This window comes from Nycticebus coucang, chromosome X (assembly GCF_027406575.1).
Source record: "Nycticebus coucang isolate mNycCou1 chromosome X, mNycCou1.pri, whole genome shotgun sequence".
NCBI lineage: Eukaryota > Metazoa > Chordata > Mammalia > Primates > Lorisidae > Nycticebus > Nycticebus coucang.
This window is the reverse complement of record NC_069804.1, coordinates 124,888,927-124,911,881: the sequence shown is the minus strand read 5'-3', so window position 1 is coordinate 124,911,881 and position 22,955 is coordinate 124,888,927. Positions and strand designations below refer to the sequence as shown.

The 22,955-nt window shown below is 37.0% G+C and overlaps 1 protein-coding gene and 1 pseudogene across 1 annotated transcript in view; one reads left to right on the top strand and one right to left on the bottom strand.

Annotated features, from left to right (window-relative positions):
* Positions 1-22,955, bottom strand: part of LRCH2 (leucine rich repeats and calponin homology domain containing 2) — a 250,428-nt gene that overhangs the window by 23,192 nt on the left and 204,281 nt on the right. The gene's annotated exons all lie outside the window — the stretch shown is intronic.
* Positions 12,640-14,153, top strand: LOC128578033 (52 kDa repressor of the inhibitor of the protein kinase-like; annotated as a pseudogene).

Sequence of the window (22,955 nt, the reverse complement as noted above, 5' to 3'; positions counted from 1 at the left end):
ACTCAGGGCACCTGAGTTTTGTCCTAACACTACCACTGTTACCTCTGATACACCTTTACTCTTCACAGGACTTCAATTTCCTCAACTGATGATCTTCAAATTACAGATCAACTCTAATTACAGCTGGTCTCTGACTTAAGATGGTTTAAGATTTTTCCACTTTACCAAGGTGTATAACATTCCTCTCAGAGGGCATCTCTTACATCCTGTGACTGGTCTTTTGTTTCTCCAGGTAAATGTATAACTTCAGGACTCTGTTTAGATCTGCCTGGATGTGAATTTCTCTTCAAATGTTTTGCACTCTAACCTTTGTATTTAGAATTTTGATAGGATCTGTAGAATCTGGTCCTTTTCTAGGATTTTTATCTCCTGGAATAATATTAGGCAATATTGCTCAGATTATCCAAAATATAGCTGCATTACTACAGTGCAAAAAGATATAAACAAAAAAAGAATTAAAGTCCTGGCTTCAGCTCTCACACACACACACACACACACAACTAAATAAATAAGGGCAATGTAGTTTTAGCTTTGTGGTATCTTGTCCAGAGGCCAACACATTATTTAAGCGGTATTTCTCAGGAAACAAATGTTTAGCCTCTGAGAGGAAGCCAGAAAGCTGGAGTGGTGCTGTGGTTCTTGGTTTCCCAATTCTTATGTCACCACAGAAATATCTTGGCTGAACACTAGATCCTCATTTCTAGACCACTACAGCTTTTAAAGCTATATTCTTTGGAGAGTTACATCCCAAGGTACCTTTTTATGGTTTGATTGTCTTGTGTTATGTATGTGAAATTTGACATTGGGAACTTACAAAGGTCTTGCCAGTATAAAAGCTGTCTTCTTATATGTTACTCAATAACATGAGAACTAATGCCTTTCTAAGGCTCCTTTCTTCCATTACTGAATTATACTCAGCAAGATAAGTGTTTTCTGCTAACATGGTTTAAAATTGGGACCAATCCTAAATACAAGCAGAATAGGCATCACTTTTGTAACGATATTTGAGGGGCCCTAAAGATCATTATGATTCAGGACCTAACTTGCTCCTTTGAGTTCTCAAATGTCTCTTCAAAAAAGACTTACATTATGGCCATCTTATTTAGAATTGCAAATGCAACGTGTACCAACTCCTCCAACAGCACACCTGTTTCTTTCTTTTTTAATTTAATTTCTTAATTGACAAATAAAAGTTATATATATTTATCATGTATATGTTGTTTTGAAACATGTTTACATTGTAGAGAGGCTAAATAGACCTAAATAATATATGTATCACCTCACATACTTGCCAGTTTTGTAGTGAGAAAACTTAAAATCTACTCTCTTAGCAATTTTCAAGAATAAAATATAGAAGCACCTCATTTTATTGTACTTCCCTTCATTGCACTTTCCAGATATTGTGTTTACAAACAGTTGGTTTATGGCAACCCTGCATCAAAGCAAGTCTATTGATGCCATTTCTGTGTGCCCACTTCATGTCTCTGTGTCACATTTTGGTAACTCTTGCAATATTTCAAACCTTTTCATTATCATTATGTCTGTAATGGTGATCTGTGATCAGTGATCTTACTGTTCTGTGTGTTCTGACTACACCACCAATCCAATCATTCCCGCCTCTCTCCTGCCCTACAGGCCTTTCTATTTCCTGAAACATAATCTTGAAATCAGGCCAATTAATAATCCTTCAATGGCCTTTACGTGTTCAAGTAAAAAGAACAGAATGTCTCTCACTTTAAATCAAATCTAGAAATGATTAATCGTAATGATTAAGCTTGCCAAACACCAAGATAAGCCAAAACCTAGGTCTTTTGTAACAATTAGGCAGGTTGCAAATGCAAAGGAAAAGTTCTTGAAGGAAATTAAAAGTGTTACTCCAGTGAACACATAAATAATAGGAAAGTGAAAAAGCCTTCTTGCTGATATGAAGAAAGTTTTAATGATCTTCATAGAAGCTCAAACTAGCCATAACATGTCCAAAGCCAATATTCAAAAGAAAATATCGGATGGGTGGGGGGAGGGTAATTGGTGGGACCACACCTACAGTGCATCTTACAAGGGTACAAGTTAAGAATATAAATGTCTTAACACAGTAACTAAGAAAATACCATGAAGGCTATGTTAACCAGTTTGATGAAAATATTTCAAATTGCATATAAAACCAGCACATCATACTCCATGATTGCATTAATGTACATAGCTATGATTTAATAAAAAAAGAAGCAAATATCTAACTCCCTTCAATTCTATGAAGCCTGAGGGAGGAGAGGAAGCTGCAGAAGCAAATTTAGAAGCTAGCAGAGGTTGGTTCATGAGGTTTAGGGAAAGAAGCCATCTGCAAAAGTGCAGGGTAAAGCAGCAAGTGCTAATGGAGAACCTGCAGCAAATGATCCAGAAGATGTAGCTAAGACACTTAATGAAAGTGGTTACAATAAACAGTGTATTTTCAATGTAGTCAAAAGAGCCATCCATTGTAAGATGCCATCTAGAACTTTCATTCCTAGAGAGCAATCAATGCCCCGCTTCAAGCTTTAAAGGATGAGCTGACTTTCTTGCTAGGAACTAACACATCTTCTGACTCTAGCAGAGTCCAAAGAGCCAATGCTCAATGACCATTCCAATAATCCTAGGGCCCTTAACAAGTATGCTAAATCTACTCTGCCTGTAATCTATGAATGGAAGAACAAAGTGCAGATGATAGCATTATCTGTACACAGCATGGTTTATTGAATACTTTAAGCCCATTTTTGAGAACTACTGCTCAGAACATAAGATTCCTTTCAAAATATCACTGCTCATTGACAGCGCTTGGTCACCTAAGAGCCCTTATGAAATATGTAAGGAGATTAATGATATTTTTATGCCTGCTAACACAATATGCATTCTATAGCCTCTGGATCAAGGAGTAATGTCAACTTTCAATTATTATTATTTAAGAAATACATTTCGTAAGGTTGTAGCTGCCATAGATAGTGATTCCTCTGACAGATCTGGGCAAAGTAAATTGAAAACATTCTGTAAAGGATTTACCATTTTAGGTATCATTACAAACATAATTCAAGAAAGGAGGTCAAAATAACAACATTAACAGAAGTTTGCTAGAAGTTGATTCCTGCCCTCATGGACAACTTTAAGGAGTTCAAGACTTCAGTGGAGAAAGTCACTGAAGATATAGTGGAAATAGCGAGAGAACTAGAATTAGAAGTGGAGCCTGAAGATGTGACTGAATTGCTGCATCTCATGATAAAACTTGAATAGTTGAGGATTTGCATCCTATGAAAGAACAAAGAAAGTTATTTCTTGAGATGGAATCTATTCCTGGTGAAGATGCTGTGCACATTGTTGACTGACAACAAAAGATTTAGAATATTCCACAAACTTAGTTGATAAAGCAGCATCAGAGTTTGAGAGGGCTACTCCCATTGTGAAAGAAATTCTACTGTGGGTAAAACGCTATCAAATAACATTGCATGCTACAAAGAAGTCTTTCAAGAAAGGAAGTATCCACAGATGTGGCAAACTTCATTGTTGTCTTATTTTAAGAAATTGTAACAGCCAGCCCAACCTTCAGTAACTGCCATCCTGATCATTCAATGGCCATCAATATCAAGGCAAGACCTTCCACCAGCAAAAAGATAATGATGTTCTGAAGGCTCAGGTGATTTTAGCATTTTTTAAGAGATAAATTATTTTAAATGAAGGTATGAAGATATTTATACAAAATGCTATTGAACAATTTAATAGACTAATAGTATAATGTAAGCATAACTTCAATATTCACTGGAAAACCAATAAATTCTTATGACTCACTTTATTATATTTGCTTCATTGTGGTATCTGGAACTAAACTCACAATATATCTGAGGTATGCCCGCAAATTGTTATTAACTATAGTCACCATGTTGTGCAATAGATCTCTTGAATTTATTTCTCCTAAATGACATTTTGTAACCTTTAAACCCCCACCCCACGCAACCTTCCATGAGTTTAACTTTTTTGTTTTTATAGTAATAAAATTAAACTCTTTATTAATGAGGTAGTTAAAATAGTCTCACTGTATTATTAGGAGTTTATATGAACAAAAGTCTCTGTTATACACGGTGGGCATACTGTATCATGAACAGTTTTAGATTCCATATATCAGTGAAATCATGCAATATATGTCTTTCTGTGCCTGGTTTATTTCATTTAACATAATGTCTTTTGGATAAATACATGTTGTTGCAAATGACAGGATTTCTTTTTCATTACAGGCTGGATAGTATTCCATTGTGTATATATACCACATTCTGCTAATCCATTCATCCACTGATGGACACTTGATTTCATGTCTTGGCTAGTAATAATGATGCAGTGAACATAGGTGTGCAGCTATCTCTTTGATATACTAATTTCATTTTTGTGGATATATATTTGTTGTACAACTTCTGGTTCATATAGTTTTTTTTGTGTGTGTGATATAGACTTTTAATTCACATCTCTCCCTCCCCTACCCATGGCAGTTGAGTTAGGAATGGTGCCCTGAAACTCTCTGGGAAGACTCGAGGCTTGAGTTCTTTCATAGTTTGATTACTCAGTTAAGCTAGAAAGTTCAACCGAGGCACTGCAGTAATCAAAGGCAAAAACAAATGGAAACTAGAAATAAAACTGGAGTGGCACAGGCAGTGTGGACAGAAAGCAAAAGTAACCTACACAAGTTCCAGGGTAATGAAGAAAGGTTTTATTTAGGAAGAACAAAGAGAAAGGTTAGAGCATTTCCAAAAAAAGTTCAAAATGAGTCCCTCTTATGAAGGAGAAAGGGTGCGAAAGACTCATATAGTACTTCTATTTTTTAATTTTTTAAGGAACCTCTGTACTGTTTTCCCTGTATTAATTTACATTCCCACTAACAGCGTGTAAGGGTTCCCTTTTCTGTTTACATGCTCTCTAGCACTTGTTATCTTTTCTCTTTTTGATAACAGCCATTCTACTATTTCTATTCTGTCAAAGCACGTGTTTCCTCCTAACATGATACTTATTTTTTGTTTGTCTCCTTCTAAACTCTAAGCACTATGAAGCAGTTTTGTTTATTTTGTTCACTGCTTGAATCCCTACTTAAAATAGTGTTGAACATACATTAAGTGCTAAAGAAATATATCTAAGCTAATGAATGAATTGAACAATCCCTGTAAGGGATATCTACTATATTAGATTGACACTATGACACGTTCAATTTTTATAAACTAGTAAAGGCAGTAATAACAGTTAAGTCATTACATTGAAAACAGAAATAGCAAGTATAATTCATTCAATTACAAGGTATTATTGGATGTTGCTTTCATCATTTATTTCAAAACATTTATTTAGTGCTTGCAAGTTGCACTTCACCATCATTTATATAGATATATTCATCTATATACACAAGCACATATGTATTATTTATGAACACTTAGACAATGTCACATATGCAAGAAACAAAGGGAAAAGGAGAATCATAGTTAAAGGAAAGTGAGAGTGAGATGGAGATAACCATGGACTTGTTTGTGAAGTGATAGGACACTAAGTAGCTTGTGGGGAGCTGAAGGGAGAGAACAAGAAAAAAAGATGAGAAATGATGTCAGAGAATTATCAGGAAATATTTCACCTGGGTCTTTCACGAACCTTAACTTTGATCAGGTAGAATACATGAGCTTCACTTCACATAAACTTCATTTCCTTTATTCCTGCTCCTGAGATTCCTATCAATTCAAAACCTGAGAATTTAATACCAACCTTCTTTCTCCCAAGGTATCATATCTCCTGGCTTCATTAGATTTCTACACTGCATTTCTTGAAATTAAAAAAAAGGTACAGTAGAACCTCCACAGTTGACCACCTCCTTACATTGACTACCTCCTTAAGTTGACCTAATTTTCATAGACTGGACAGGCACCATATCTATGTATCAATTCAGTAGCCCTAGTTCACCAGGAGATGAACTTTTTTTTTATTTTAATGCAATTTTAATCCTTATTTCAAGCTAAATGCAACAATAATTTGATAGGGTACATACATATAAAACCCATATATCCTGAATTACAAAAGCAGTTTTCATGGGACTGTAACTCAAACCCATCCCTCTAAACCCTAATTCTCTATTGGTAAAATTTTACCTGATATTTTTCTTTTCACATGGCCCTTTTTTGAGCCAGTTAAACATATTTTTGTTTCATTTTGACTTACGCTAAATGCAACATAAAAGTACGAGGTAAAAATAAACATTGTGTAAGAAAACTAAAAAAAAAAAAAAGCAGCTTCCACAGACACACATGGTTTTCATCAAGTATATGTTTCCACAATGAATAAGTACTTACAAATATGCAAATAAAACACTACCCTAAAAGCTTATCTTGCCATTGATGCCATTCAATTTTCAGGCAATGCCATTCTTGCTACTGAAAACGTTTCTTTTTAGAAGGATGTTGACCATCTCAGTTCAGTATGTTGACAGTTTGTTATAGTCCCTTGGGTGGTCAACTTATGAAGTTCTACTGTATTTTGTTACTTTCCTTTACAGTATTGGACTGGTGCTTTCCTGCAGCTGTAAGCCTATGAATTCTTAGGAAATGAATTTTCAGACAGAACATGGGAGCTGCCCCATTGGTTTTCTTTTTGTGCTTTCCATTTTTTATTTCTTATTTCTACATGAGTCCTTTTTAAGTAGAAGTGATACTTCATTCATGTGCATTTTTGAGCATTATTATAATAGTTAATTTGCATCAGGCTTTCCAAATTATTTATATTTGTAGGACTATTTCCAATTGGGAGTTTTCACAAGAAGTAATTGTTAAAATTGAAAACTTCCTAGTGTTTTCCAAATTACTAGAATTTCAATCCAGTATGCATCCTTCCATTTGTAAGGTGCATCTCCAGTGTGCTTTATCATGTGTCTTTGAATGGATGAGAGAAATGAAGGCATTGCCGCATTTACTACATTCATAAAGTTTTTCTCAGGAATTAATTCTTTCATGTATTCAGATGAAATTGGAACTGAAGGCCCAATCACATGTTTGCATTCATAATGATTTTCCTGTGAGTCCTTCCATGTTTTCAAAAAGTGAAAAAACTGACAGCTTTATCACATTTCTCATAGTCATAGTGTGAGTACTTTAAAGTCTTTGACAAAAATTGGGATTTTATATGCTTTATCACATGCTTTTACATTAAAAGGGTTTCTCTCCAGTATGAGTCCTTTCATGTTTTTGAATGTTACTGGAAAAACTGAAGCCCTTACCACGTTTTCTACATTCACGGATGTTTTCTCCTGTATTAGTTCTTTGATATTTTTGAAGAGAACTTGGAAAATTGCATGCTTTCCATTATGCATTACATTCATTTAGTTTCCCTCCACTATGAATTCTTTCATGCATATTGGAAGGAAACTAAAAGATCTGAAGGCTTTACCACACATTTTTTACAACTACAGGGTTTTACCTCCAGTATGAATTTTTTCATGTCTTCATATAGAACTGAAACAACTGAATCCTTTACCACATTTATTACATTAATAGACTTTCTCTCCAGTATGAGTTCTTCATGTTTTCAAAGGGAACTAGAAAGTGTAAATGCTTTACTACATTTCTTACATGAACAGTGTTTTTCACCACTGTGAACTCTTTATGTCAGGACAACTGAATGCTTTCCCATAATCCTTACACTCATAATTTTCTCTCTGGTGTGAGTTTAACAAGTATTGCAAAAACTGAAGTCTTGACCACATTGTTTACATTTATAAGGTTTATCCCCTGTGTGAGTTATCTGACGTATTCAAAATGAACTGAGAAGATCAAACATTTGCACATACCATACATTTATATGGTCTATTTACAGTGAGTTACCATGTGTCTTCAAACACTTGTAAGAGAAATGAAGGCTTTCCCACATTGTTTCCATTTAAATGGCTTCTCTCTACATTCCTCACACTCAATAGTTTGTGTCCAACATGATGTAGAATGTGCCTTTGGGATGAATGACAAATGAAGACACATTTGCATCTTTTTACTTCAACAGGAATTTTGTTAATCAGATTAAGATTTGGGATATGGTTCCTAAAGGGTTCCCATAGCTCATCTCTGTAGTGATTCTTCTGAGAAAAATGCAGAAAATCCCTCTTCTCCTGAGTGAAGTTCATGGCTACATCGTCAAAGGCCATTGAGTCCATTTCCTGGCTTACAGGGTGTTCCAAGGCCCTCTCTATAGATTTCTCAGTATCTGCAGGTCACAAGCAACAGAGGCTTTGAAAGAGCCACCTGGGGCATCTAGAAGTAGAAGAGATAGGGCAGTGGAGACAGAATGCCCAGGCACTGTTGTATTTTTACTTACGACCCCAATGCCCATTTAAAACAATCCCTGGAGTACATAGCTCTAGTTTTGTATACTATCACATCAGTCTGTTCTATGGTCAGAAAATGAATTTCTGAATTTTGAAAGATTTCCTAAAAAGGATTAAAATAAAAATGTTTTCCATTGCTTTCTGACCCTTCACCAGGAAATCATTTTGCTGTATTATCGCTATCACTAAGCCTTCTAGCTGCACTTTTGTTATATTTACTCTATATTTTTAAAGATCACATACAAAATATGGAAGAGGTCACAAATTGGTTATCAGACTAATAAAAAATAGTTTTCTAGTTAACTAACATTACACAGCTCACGTGTAATAACTTTACACAGTGATTTATTGAGCTCCAAGTGATTATACTTAGCTTTGAATAGATTATATTTACAGATTATAGATCTAAACAACATACATAATGTACTAAATGAAACATATCTTTAAGGAAACATGGTCTATTAGAGTTCTGAAGTCAGACAAGCTTCAATTCAAATCTTGGCTCAGATATATAGGAGCTATGTGGCCTTGGCAAAGAGTCTTAACCCTCTGACACTCAGTAGAAAGACTACCTAATTAACACAAATACATAATGGTTCAAATGCAACAAAGAGTCAATTCTTGTTCACGTAGCAATCCCAGATGAGTATTCACACCACTAGATAGTCCTTCTACTTTCAACATGTAGTTCCAATGTTGGCTTAGTTGTCACTCCATTTCTTCCTGTGGGGAGGCAAACAAAGCTTTGAAGTGCATGTGTGGAGGGCCTATAGTAAAGTCCTAGAATTGACAGATGTAACTTCTGATATAATTCCACTGGAGAGAACTTAGCCAGATGATCTAACCGAACTGTAAGAAAGGCTGAGGCATGTAGTCTAGCTGTGTGCCCACTAAAAATGGGAGAACAGAAATTGGTAGACAGTTTTCAGTCTGCAGTACATTTTTGGAGAAGAAATATAAGAAAGAAAACAAATGTCAATATGCTTAGGAAAACGGAGTTTATATAAAGGCTGAGGGGACACACAGTCACATTTCTGCTCTTGGAGGAAAGTCTCACAACACAATCACTGTATTTGTATATCTTCCAATATATGATAGCCCAATCTGTACATTTATTTACTTTTATTCATTCAAACAGTTCTTTTCCAAAGGGATCATAGAAGAACCTCATGCTAAAACAGATGACCACCTTATGGCTGGACAAGTTTTGTGTTTCTCACTCTCTCTTTCTCTCCTTTTTTGCCAAGCCCATCTTTAAGATCAGAGTAGCCTTAAACTCTCTCCCCTCCCATACTTCCCAAGGCCATGTTGGCTGCGTCCTATAGTTCCCTGGAGCAATAGGGCATTTCTCTGCCCTTGCGATATATACTGTCCCCTGGCAAAACGGAGGAAAAGCCAAGTCAAAGTGAATTCACAGACACACACACAAAAACACACACACACATACACACAGAGAAAGTGACACTTGCTGAATAGTTAGATTCTGTGTAACTTTAAAAAGCTTAATTTTAAGCCAATATCACAGATCGGATAATAATATTTCACTGGAAAAGAATACAAAAATAAGCTAGCAATCAGTTGATCATAGATACTGACAAAAGTTTCCTAAAATAGATAAAAGTCCTCTTTTCCTAGATGCAGTGGTCAAACAAGGTCCTCTGTGGAAGATGCTCTTATTATGTTGATGTTTCTTATTTGGATTCATAGGAAGAGTCCTCATTCCTCTGAGACTGGAAGTATCACACTCAGTAAAGATTGCAAACCTGTTGCTGCTTGTGTGTGAGCATATTTAGGTATTGTCTTCCTCCACACAAACATACAGACATATCCACCACATTTTACTTTGACTATCCTGGTGAGAGTACTAGTAACTTTTAGGAATTGGCTGTGTACCAAGCCTGGTCAGACTAGGGTAGCTGGCAAGGTGAAGTTTGGGAGAGAAGTGGCTACGAAAGTGAGAGTATGGAAGTAAGAGCACAAAGAACATCCTTATAGAAATGGTGAGGCAAACTCCATTAGATCATCAGGGACTCATCTTTGGTCCTAGAAAGCATTCTAAACTATAGTAGACTTTTACTAAAATGTAAATGCCTATGGGAGGGATAATACTTTTAAATGTGCCCACTAACATGTCTATTAGAGGAAATAGCTGACAAGACAACAAAGGGCAAATCCCATAAAAAGGAAAATCAGATGCTGGGCACTGTAGCTCGGTGGTTAGAGCGCCAGCCCTGCACACCATGGGCGGCAGATTCAAACCTCACCAGGGCCGCCTTAACAACAAAAAAAGGGCAATCAGATCAGCCATAAAAGAGAGGAAAGAGCAAAAGCAGGGGATTATGAGGATGGGAGGAGAGGCTGAATAAAAATACAAGGCACCAAAGATAACAGTTCGTCAGCTTCGTAAATTTGATTGGGTCCATCTCTAGATCTTCTGGTTGCCTCTTTTTCTGCAATTTCCTCATGCTATTTTACAATTATTTTCCTAATTCCTATCCTTCAACTCCTAAATCTGATTCAGGGTTGATCTAGTAGACTCAAAGATACAGAGTTAGTGTAAACTGTCTGGACACAAACAGAGAAAGTGTACAAAAGTAGAAAGTCAAGTTATAAACAAAAAATATAGGAAGTATAGGCAAATATGTATTATGGCTCTTTCTATTTTTCCCTGTAGAGTGTTTCAGTCTCAGTTTGTTTTCTCACCCCAAGTAACATTCAGAATCAAAATTACATTAGACTAGTTTTAGAGTAGAAGAAACTCAGGGGTAGTCCAGGGAGAGAACATTAATTTAAAAAAAAAAGCTATCCAGAAAGATTGAGTTAAAAATCCTGCCTGCTACACAATATAAACTAAACAAAGAGAAAATTGGCAGTGAAATTTCCAAAAGAAAGAACTTGCTTTAGATTAGTGAAAAAGAAATTGTGTCTTGAAATTCCTGAATATCCTAGAACTCTTCAGGTTTTATTTAAAGTTTCATAAATCTATCATTTGTTAAAAAATATTTTCAAAATGATAAACACATTATAGCTTAAAGACTTATCCCACTTTCCTAGGAATATATAAGATAAACTGCTTTGTTTCCATGTCATGACCTGACAACCCTAATTAAAACACAGATCTTGTTAACAATGCCTTCTCTACCCTTGTTAAAATACTGCACATACTATATTATTGTTGGGAGGCACAGATCATGACCATAATTAAGGAAATGTTCTTAAGAACCCAGAGTCTTCCTGGTTATTTATTAGCACATAGCCAGCTGTGTATGCTCCTCTATGTCATATTGTTGGCTTATTTTCTCTCTTTGTTCATTGTTTTTTTCTCCTTCAGGGGATTTATTTTTAGAATATTAGATTAGAGAGTTCAGTGGAATTGGTTATAATAAATTAAAACAGAAAAACAAAGAAATTCAGGAGAAAGAAAACATTTGATTTATCTTTTCTGAGAGAGGGTAGCATAACAAACTGTTGGCTTGTAAGGAAAAAAGAAGTATTTCATCTAATTAACCCTTGCAATTTCTTAAACATTCAGAGTTAATCTGTGCATTGATTATTCTTATTTGGCTTAGAAATGAAATAGCTCAAGTGACATCACAAAGCACATCAAAGAGCAGGTACAGAAATTCTTTGAGAACAGATCTTCCCTAGAGTTTGTAACCCAGGGAATTATTTATTGATTCTTGGTTATCTGTAGGTTAAATTATTTTTCTCTATCATGCCCTCCTGGAACCTATGGGTTGTCAATATCAATCCAGTTTACCCTCTGTGATTCAAATAGGAATATAAAAGTAAGGGGCTGGGTGTGATTGCTCACACCTGTAATCCTAGCATTCTGGAAGGCCCAGGAGTGTGGGTTGCTCAAGCTCAGGAGTTCAAGACCAGCCTGAGCAAAAGCAAGACCCCCATCTCTAAAAATAGCCAGGTGTTGTGGCAGGCGCCTATAGTCCCAGCTACTTGGAAGGCTGAGGCAAGAGAATCACCTGAACCCAAGAGTTTGAGTTTGCTGTGAGCTATGATGCCACGACACTCTACCCAGGGTGACAAAGTGAGACAGGCAGGTGGGAAGTATAGAGGCAGTGGCAGTAAATCCTCCCAGCACTGTGGAACCACGTCCTCAGCCCGACCTCAGACTGTGGAACCCTTCCTGACCCTCCTATATTCTCTCCCACCAGCCTGTGCCCCACATGACATCCTTGCTGAGGCAGCTAGCCGGCTTGGCTCCCCGGCCCCATCAACTGGTGGGACTACCCTGAGGAGGGAGGGAAGGCTGTGCAAACCGGTGGAGGACAATGCCCAACTTCTGTGTTACCCCCAACTGCACACAGAAGAGCACACAGTCTGACCTGGCCTTCTTCAGATTCCCGCAGGATCCAGCCAAATGCCAGAAGTGAATGGAGAATTGTAGGAGAGCAGACTTAGAAGATAAAACACCTGATCAACTAAATAAACATTTTAATTATGTGCCAAACACTTTGAAACCTCCATGATCTACACAACTATCCATTTTCCAGAGGTATCAGAAAACTAAAGAATGTTTGGGTTATTTTATTTCTCAAAATTCGCTGAAGCAGATTCGGAGAGTCCTTACAGGACAGTTCTTCAAAATAATGCAATACCAACAATATTTGATCTTACCAGTCATTTGAATAATCCACACGGTAGACACAGAAAATGAATGAAAGAATTGATTGAAGATGAAATCAGGACACTTAAACAGAAAAAAAAAAAAGTGATGAAACTTCTGAACAAGAACAAAAACGTAAAGAAACCAATAGTAGAAATGCTCAGAAACCCAGTGCAGAAGAGGGGTGTGAAGACAGGATAAGGGCATTTTACCTCTAACCCTTGAGGAGAAGGAAAACAAAGAATACCTAAAATCTCTATTTGAAATGATTCTTACAGGAAAACAAAACATACCTCTAGATGAACATGAGGCTGATGAACTCCCAGAAGGTCTCTTTACTCCTGATAACTTTCAAGTACTGCTGGAGTGCTGAGTAAATTCTGATGAAAATGTCCTCAGAAAGAACTTTGAGACAACAGTGGTTAACACATTGTTTTGTTCAAAAATACAGCAGAAACAGATGCTGGAAATCTGTGAGAGCTGCATTAGGGAAGAAACTCTCAGGGAAGTGAGAGACTCATGCTTCTTTTCCCTTATCACAGACGATATAGTGGACATAGCAGGGGAAGAGCTCCTAGCAGAGTTGTCATGAATCTCATAACTTGAGAGAGGAATTTGTGGACTTCCTGCCTTATGAAGCCACTGCAGAAATTTTGGCTGTGAAATTTCACACTACAATAACTGAGAAGTGGGGGCTAAATAGGGAGTGTTGTTGTGGCTAGACTTACATTGTGTCCAGCAGATTTTCTTCCAAAATGAAAGCTGTTGCTTCTAGACTTCTAGAGAAACATCTGTAAGCTATGTGCCTTAAATATGTGGTTGGCAAAATCTGTGCCTGCTATGGAGGTACCTATTGCCTTGGGAACAACTGAGGGAGTTTGTTCTTCTTTCCATCAATCGGCACAACTGTTTTTAGGACTTGACAATGTAATTTCTATTCTTTTTCAGAACAGTGAAGAAACAGCTAAAGAACTGAAGGAAATTTGCCATTCTCAGTGGACAGGAAGGCATGATGCTTTTAAAATTTGAGTGGACCTCCTGAGAGCACTTATTTTATGTTTAAATGTTATAAAAAATGACACAACTATTAGCTGAAATAATTGTATAGTTGGCTGAGCATTTGTCCTGTATAGTGCAGTAACAGATTTTGATTTTGTTGTTACTCCTGTTGTTCTTTAAAATGTCCTCTTTTTCACAAAGGCCTTTGGGGAAAAATCTCTAGGGGCAAACCTCTGATGTCTTCTTTGCAGCCAGTACCTTGACTGCAGTACTGCATTCACTCAATGAAGTGATGGAAAATATTGAAGTTTATCATGAGTTTTGGTTTGAGGAAGCCACAAATTTGGCAACTAAGCTTGATGTTCAGATGAAGCTCCCTGGGTAATTCCGCAGAGCTCAGCAAGGTAAGTTGGGACTTCAACTAACTTCTGAGAGTTACTATAAAGAAACACTAAGTGTTCCAACAGTGGAACACATTATTCAGGAACTTAAAGATATATTCTCAGAGAAGCACCTCAAAGCTCTTAAATGCTTATCTCTAGTACCCCCAGCCACGGGTCAACTCCAATTCAATACATCAGAGGAACACCATGCTGACATGTACAGAAGTGATTTGCCCAATCCTGACACACTCTCAACCAAACTTCATTGTTGGAGAATCAAATGGAAGCACAGAGGAAAAGATATTGAGCTTCCATCCACCACTGACGAAGCCCTTCACCTGTCTGACATCAAGTTTTTTCCTAATGTGTATGCATTGCTGAATGTCCTGTGTATTCTTCCCATGATGAAGGTTGAGAATGAGCATTATAAAAATGGATGAAACCATCTCAAGGCCTACTTGAGGAACACTTTGACAGACCAAAGGTCAAGTAACTTGGCTTTGTTTAACATAAATTTAGATATTAAACACGATCTGGATTTAATGGTGGACATACATGTCAAACATCATATAACTAAGTCAGAGCTTCCTGCAGATAATTTAGAAACCTTTGAAAATGCCTGAGACTTTAAATATTTTTAAAGGCTTTTTCTTGTATTTGATATTTGAAAGAAGAGGTGTATGTAGGCCACTTAATCACTGAATATCTTTGCCTGTAGGCCTCCATTGAATATTTTAGCCATTGGTAATCTACCTATTTGGGGTTTTTTTGCAGTTTTTGGCCAGCGCCAGGCTTGAACCCCCACCTCCGGTATATGAGGCCAGTGCCCTACTCCTTTGAACCACAGGCGCCACCCCTAATTTACCTATTTGAATGGCCACTGTTACTTTCATGCTTTGAAGACCTATCTGTTCTTCCAGAAGATAGTATTAAAAGTGTCATGTTTCACTTTTTTGTGATCTCTGCTCCTGGCACTGTTAAATTGTTTTAGTTAAGTCATTTTAGACATAACATTTACTGTCACAGTGGACCTATGTCAGGTATTGAGTGGTCAATTCTTTGAAGAAATAAATTTTGAGGAGGTATGATACGAAGGAATACATTTTATAAAATGTTACAATATAGCCAATGATTGACCTTTGACTAGTAGAAATTTTAAGTTCGTTATTAAAAATCTGTGGACAAAAGGCAGGACCACACCTATGGAGCATATTGCAAGGGTACAAGTCAAATCTGTCAAGTGTAGAACATAAATACCTTAACACAATAATCAAGTAAATGAGGCGAAAGCTATGTTGATTGGTTTGATGTAACCACATCAGATTGTATAAAAAAATCAACACGTTGTACCCCACATATGCATAAATATATTCATGATCTATGTGTATATGACTTAATAAAAAAATAATAATAAACAAAGTCGTCCAAAGGACAAAAAAAAATCTGTGGACAGTTAAAATTGCCAGAGAGAAGCTTGTGAGCTCACCAAATGAAGGATTTCAGTGTAAGTTTTGTCTTTATCAACTGAACTTAAAGGAACAAGGGACAGTTACAAAGTTTGAATGGAAGAGCTTGCCACTGTTACTCCACATCAGGTTGTTGCTGTTTACTGCTTACACTCCTTTGTTAAGCCTGTTCTCCATAAGCTTTTTTTTTTTTAAAGAGACAGAGTCTTACTTTATCACCCTTGGTAGAATGCCATGGCTTCACAGCTCGCAGAAACCTCCAACTCCTGGGCTTAGGAGATTCTCTTGCCTCAGCCTCCGGAGTAGCCAGGACTACAGGCACCGGCCAGAGTGCCCGTCAATTTTTTTTTTTTTTGTTGTTGTTGTTGCAGTTTGGCCAGGGCTGGGTTCAAACCCACCACCTTCAGTATATGGGTCCGGCACCCTACCCACTGAACCACAGGTGCTGCCCTCTCCATAAGCTTTTTTAGTAGGTATATGTTGAGCATTTCTGTTTCATGATTGACAGAGGCCATGGATACTGACAACTGACTTGACTGTTGAATCTTCTTTTTCCATGACTTTATATACTGCCTTGTCTTTATAAACAAAACCAGGAAAAGCTCCAAAAATAAGTGTTTTTCGGTTTATCTAGAAATAATATGGAAAATATTGCTATTATTTTTGGTGAAGAAAATCAATTTTGTATAGTTTATTTCAATCTAAATAAAATGGGAATTTTGGTTATAAAAAATAAGAGAGGGAGAAACTTCATAAAAAAAAGAGAAAAAAATCAAATGAAACTATGATAGAAATTTGTAACCCCGAGGCAATTCAAATTCAATATACTAGGGCTTATCTGCCCTATTCCAAATCTGCTTCTCCTACTAACTTCCTTATATTGGGAAGACATCATCATCAACATGATCCTACTTAGAGATCCTAGAATATTCGTGACTTTTCCTACAATGCCCAAATGTAGCCACTCATCAAGTTCTGTTGATTTCATGTCTTAAGGTATCTCTCTTATCAGTTCCCTCCTTTCCTATCTCACTACCACTGACCTAGTCTGTGCCCCCACAAAAACCTTTTCATTAGTCTCTCAGAGTTCCTCTTTGCCAATCTTCCTTTTTAACCTATCTGCCACATTGCCATCCATTCATCTCTTTAAAAGTCCAATCTGTATATTCCTTTGCTTACAATTCTTCATTAGCATTCACTACTTATAGAATTATGGCTAAATTCCTTACCATAGAGTTCAAGGTTCTTCATAACCTAACCTAGTATACCTTTCCAACCTCATTTCCAATCATTCATTCCCACACATCTTATATGCTAGAACCCAAGATTTATGTTTCTCCCAGCTGAACCATGTAGTTTCAGGTCTGATTTTTTTTTCCTGAAGCTTTTGCTTTCTACCTGGGATGTCCTCACCACCTTCAACCACTATTAAATCATGCTTAAAGGCCCAAATCTCTCAAATACCACCTTTGCTTCTCAGCTTTCCCTTCAATTCCAGCACAACCCCCATCCCTACCCTGGGCAAACAGAAAATTGCTCCCTCAAGTATATTTTTATAAGCACTTTTCTTATAGCTCTATCTATTTATACCATACCTGGATTATATGTGTAACTAGTCATGGCTTATTGACTGTTTCCCATATCTCTGTTGAGTATGTATCAACATGGTCTGTATCAAATGACCCCTGTCCCCCCTATTCTATAGCTGATTGGTCCAAATGGGAAAATGCTTCACAATTGACAGACCTGGTGATCACCATGTTAACCAAGTGGTCATGGTTGACATCACCAATAGTGGAACAGTTTAACATAATGTGCCTCCTAATGTGATGCTGTGGGACATATACTTACCATTCATGTGATCTTGCTAGATTTGTTTCACCTGAAGCTAATCACAAGGAAGCATTCAAATAAATCCAGAATGCGAGATATTCTCCAGAATATCTGCCCTAGGCTCTTCAAAAGGCTCTATGAAATGAAAATGAGGGAGGTGATGCATACCTCATATCTACTCAGTGACTAGAGAACTATCAGCTAGAACCTTTGAGTTTAAGCCAGATATAACCCCTTCCCTTGAGTCTAGTACATCTCAAATCCTCTCAGAACTGTAAGCAACCTATACCTGTCTGCTGCCATACACTACAGAATGCCAGTATTCTCCAGAAACTGTAAGTAGTTAAACTCACATATCACTGTCATCCTTGATTACCTCTCAAGATGTAAGTTCATTCAGCTGTCATTCCTCTAACTACTGTTTTCCACTGACTGAATCTACCACTGATCTCTTCATCTCATTGTGTCTTTTAAGACATCCATTACATTTTAAAAAGCCATACTGCATTTTAAGCTCCGTTGCTGATGGTTAGCTTCCTTCTCTGACCTTAATTTAAATAAATTTATCTCTAGACATCTCTTGCCATAGCATCAAGTGGAGGCTCCCGTTTCTTCCACATTCAATTTTGCTGTGGCTCAAGTGATGGAATCAGTATCCTCCTAATTTCTTATTACTACTTCTAGAACCTTACACATGCACTGGCATGTGAAATGCCATCGGCTCTAATCATATCACCTTTGGTTGTAGAATCTACCAATTCCTGCTAATCTTCCTCCATTCAATGAAGATTAAATACACAATTGGTTCAGTCTTCTTTTCCACTTCATGTCCTGACATTCTAGGGCAGTGTTTTTCAACCTTTTTTTATCTCACGGCACACTTTAACTTATAGTTAAACTTCTGCAGCTCACTTAGATTACATTGATCAAAAAAAAAGAGTAAAAAAAAAGAATATACTTACTGTACTTTGAACTTTTTTAAAAAAAAATTTAATTCATGAACTTTAAGAATTTTCGCAGCACACCTAAGATCCTCTCATGGCACATCAGTATGCTGTGGCACATTAGTTGAAAATAACTAAAATAACTAGGGCATATCAATCTATGTTAATGACTCATTCATCATTCTGGACTTTCAGCACCTTAATTTCTTTATCTCCCACCATTTCTACCCTATTTTAGCAATCTACTTCCATGGCAATACTCTGGATCTTCTAATTACTCTGGAATAATTACCTCTGAAATAAATTTGGCCACTATACCATTTGACATTATTTTTAGGATTCTCACTCTACCAATTCCAAAACATCAGTTCTTCAACAACCAGCTCACAGACCCATCTACTTAATTCATATGAACCTTCCTTTAGCTTTGCTTTTCTTCCCTATCAAACTTAAATTTCATGGTCTATGACAGGGGTGTCAACCTTTTGGTTTCTCTGAGCTATACTGGAAAAGGAAGAGTTGTCTTGGGCCACACATTAAATATACAAACACTAATGAAACTGAATTGAAAACAAGGGGGGTAGGCATGCATGATTTTTGTGATATCCAGCACTACACAAAAAAAGCCCTCACATAATAATCCTAATTATGCAGCAGCCCATTCAGAGAGTCTTTTAAGATTGTTGAGCAGGAGCCAAGTTTACGATCACTAATATAGAAAATGTACATATTTAGGGTGGCTCAGTGGGTAAGGGTGCCAGCCCCATATACCCACAGTGGTGGGTTCAAACCCAGCCCCGGCCAAATTGCAACAAAAAATAGCCAGGCATTGTGGTAGAATCGCCTAGGCCCAGGAGTTGGATGTTGCTGTGAGCTGTGTGATGCCACCACACTCTACTGAGGGTGATAAAGTGAGACTCTGTGAAAGAAAGAAAGAAAGAAAAGAAAAAAAAAAAAAAAAAAAGAAAGAAAGAAAAGAAAGAAAAGAAAGGAAAGAAAGAAAGAAAGAAAGAAAGAAAGAAAGAAAGAAAGAAAGAAGAAAGAAGAAAGAAAGAAAGAAAATGTACATATTTAAGTAATAAAACATGTTTTTTTTTTTTTTTTCTTTTTGCAGTTTTTGGCCGGAACTGGGTTTAAACCAGCCACCTCCGGCATATGGAGCTGGCACCCTACTCCATTGAGCCACAGGTACCACCCAACATCTTTGTCTTTTGATATTTTTATTATAAAAGTAAAAGTGGGCAACATAAAACTAGTGGGGTATTTGCCATTGTATTTGAGAAACTAACACATGGATATCTGGTTCCATGGAAGTAGTTGCAATTCTCAGTGAGTTTTCAAGGTGCTCATAAGGTATTTTGGTTCTAATTTTATTTTTAACATGTTTCATTCTTACAAATGTAGGTACTTCCAAAAAGCAATGACTTGAATAAGGCATGATTGATTATAGAACACAGGATATATGCCTCTGGGAAGAGAGGGCCTATAAAAGTCCAAAAAAGAGACATGATCAAATTTTCCTTTTAGTTGAATGTCAGATTGCGGATCTATGCATTCCACTTGAAAATTGGCAGGTAACATATTTATGTCCACTGCAAATGGAGTCACAAATGCACCAAATATTTTTTCCTGAAAATATTGAAATCTATTTTCAAATTCTTATATTTTTCACTGTTCACAGGACTGTGTTTAGCCAATGTGTAGAAATGCATAAAATTGTTTGGCTTAATTTGAGCTTGCCATAATTTCAGTGTCTTTTTTTTTGAGATAGAGTCTCAAGCTGTTGCCCTGGGTAGAGTGCCATGGCATCATAGTTCACAGCAACCTCCAAATCTTGGGCTCAAGCGATCCTCTTGCCTCAGTTTTTCTATTTTAGTAGAGACAGGGTCTCACTTTTGCTCAGGCTAGTCTTGAACTTCTGAGCTCAAGCTATCCACCTGCCTCGGGCCCCTGTAGTGCTAGGATTATAGGCATGAGCCACTGAGCCCAGCCCATAATTTCAGTTTCATTTGGAATGCTGTTGTGGTCTGAAACACTGTATTGATAAATCAGTTTTCGCCTTAAAGACGCATGTTTAATTCATTCAAATGAGCAGTTATATCAACTAAATATGCTAAATCTGTAAGCCAGTTTTCATCGACTTCTGGCACCAATTTAGTTTTTGATAACATAAATGACTTAATAACATGCTGGAAATCACAAAATCTTTTCAAAATTTAGCCTCAACTTAATCATCTTCCTTCTGAAAAGTAAATGGTGACACCATAGTCAGCATCAATACTTTTAAGGAATTCCTGGAATTGGCAATGATTGAATCCCTAGGGCCTTATGAAATTTCAGTCTTGAGGACGATTTCCATAATAGTTAAGCTCTTCTGTGTGTTAACTGCCTTCTGATTCCTCCATGGGGTTGATCTGTTCTGGTTTTTCATGTTGCCAGGATTTTGTTGGTTTCTCCTCATGTGTGTTTTCTTCTTCTTTACTTCCTTCCCCTACTTCCTTCTGAATCTTCCCTCTCTCTGTGCTTTGATGTTGAAGTGGCCTCTTTGGGTCCTGGAATTCCTGATACACTGAGCCATTGCAAAGTTGTTTCTGGGCAGGATGATCCAGATGAAGATGGCTGGAGTCTCTTCTCGATCTTACCCTTCTCTTCACATAACAAACTTTTATAATGGAATTTATCTGAGTCATAACTTTTTAAAAATATTTTTGTTGAGTGACAGACTTTATCAGTTATCCCAGTTTGTCCTTTCAACACAATCCTTCATATGCATCAAATTTGGCACGTTTTGCACATGATGCCATTTTAATTTATAGATTTTGAAAACTTGCACAAATTCCCTACAAATTAAGTTGAGTGCCTTTTTGCCTCAACAAAAAAGTAGTCATCTGTCCACTTCTCATTGAACAATCTTCTTTCAGCCCTAATTTTTCTTTCTGGGGTTCTGTTTTCTTTTGAGACATTGTAGAAGCCATACTTGGATTTAAGAAATAATAATATAGATAAAGGGACTATATTTACTTTTATCATGAAAAATGACAGGGAAGCAGAAAGCAAGGTTTGGGCCCTTACACATTATGGCTGCCCATGGAGGGTTGAGTGGCCAATTGTAAAATGTGGCTGGTGATGTGTGAGGCACCACCAAGGAGTGGAAGTACCCTTGATAATGAAATAAGAACATTACCTGACTTCTAAAATAACATTAAACACCTAATGCTAAAATGGAAGATTGAAATATTATTGATAATTGCTGCCTCGCCAAGTCACCATGAGCACATGTAACATCTGATGATGTCGATTCAACTGCACTTGGAAGATAATACACTGGAAACCACCCCCCCCCCCATAAAACTGAAGCCACACATCCATACAAATAGGATGTATACATGTTTATTTTATGTGACTGTTGGGGTCTCAGGGAAACCTGCCCTTTCCCCCTAGATTGGTTTGCTGAAAAGATCAACTCACAGTTATGGTATATTAATAAGAGAAAGGTTTATTTCCAAATACCATGCACATGGGGAGGAACCATAAGAATGATTTTCCCCAAAGTCTCAGGGATAGCCAGTGGCTTTTAAAGATGCCTTTTAGAAGGGAGGGGAGAGAGAAACTGGAAAGTATAGGTGTAGTAAGTGGCTGCTAAGGGGGATGGGTAGACGGAAGGGAAACAGACTGATTTGTGAATTAACCTGGGAGACAGGCATTATGCTTCAATAGACCTCATCAGAGGTCTATTAGCATGTAATAAGGAGTCTAGCAGCCCTTAAGATTTTAGGTAGATAGAGGAAAGTCTTCCTTCAAAGTACCCTGATTATAAATAGCCTTTAATTCAAAATAATCTTTATACCAAGGAGTCATATTTTGGGGTGAAATTTTCTTAGCTCCTTCATGACATTGCAACATGACATTGTTGTCTACAAAGTTCACACTCGAGAACTGTGCAATTGGGTTCCACCGAAAAAGTCACAAAAACTCTCATAATGTTTTAAATAAGTTTACAATTTTGTGTTGGGCCACATTTATAGCCATCAGGGCCATCTGCAGCCTGCAAGCCATGTGTTGGACACCCCTGCACTGTTTCTGGTATCCTCCCCAGCTCTCATGTTTTGTGGCCTAATGCTTGGTGAAGTGTTATATATAAGTGTATTTAATCAGACATGTTATTTGGGGTGTCAAAAAATCTTCCTTAATCTTATTAATATTTTTGTGTGCTTGATGACTCAAACACTGAGAAAGATATGCTAAAACGCTTATAACAGTAGATGTGTTAAATTTTCATTTTGTTTTATGTATTTTAAGGCTAATATATTGGGTATACACAAATTTGGATTTACTATTATTAACTTCATAATGAGT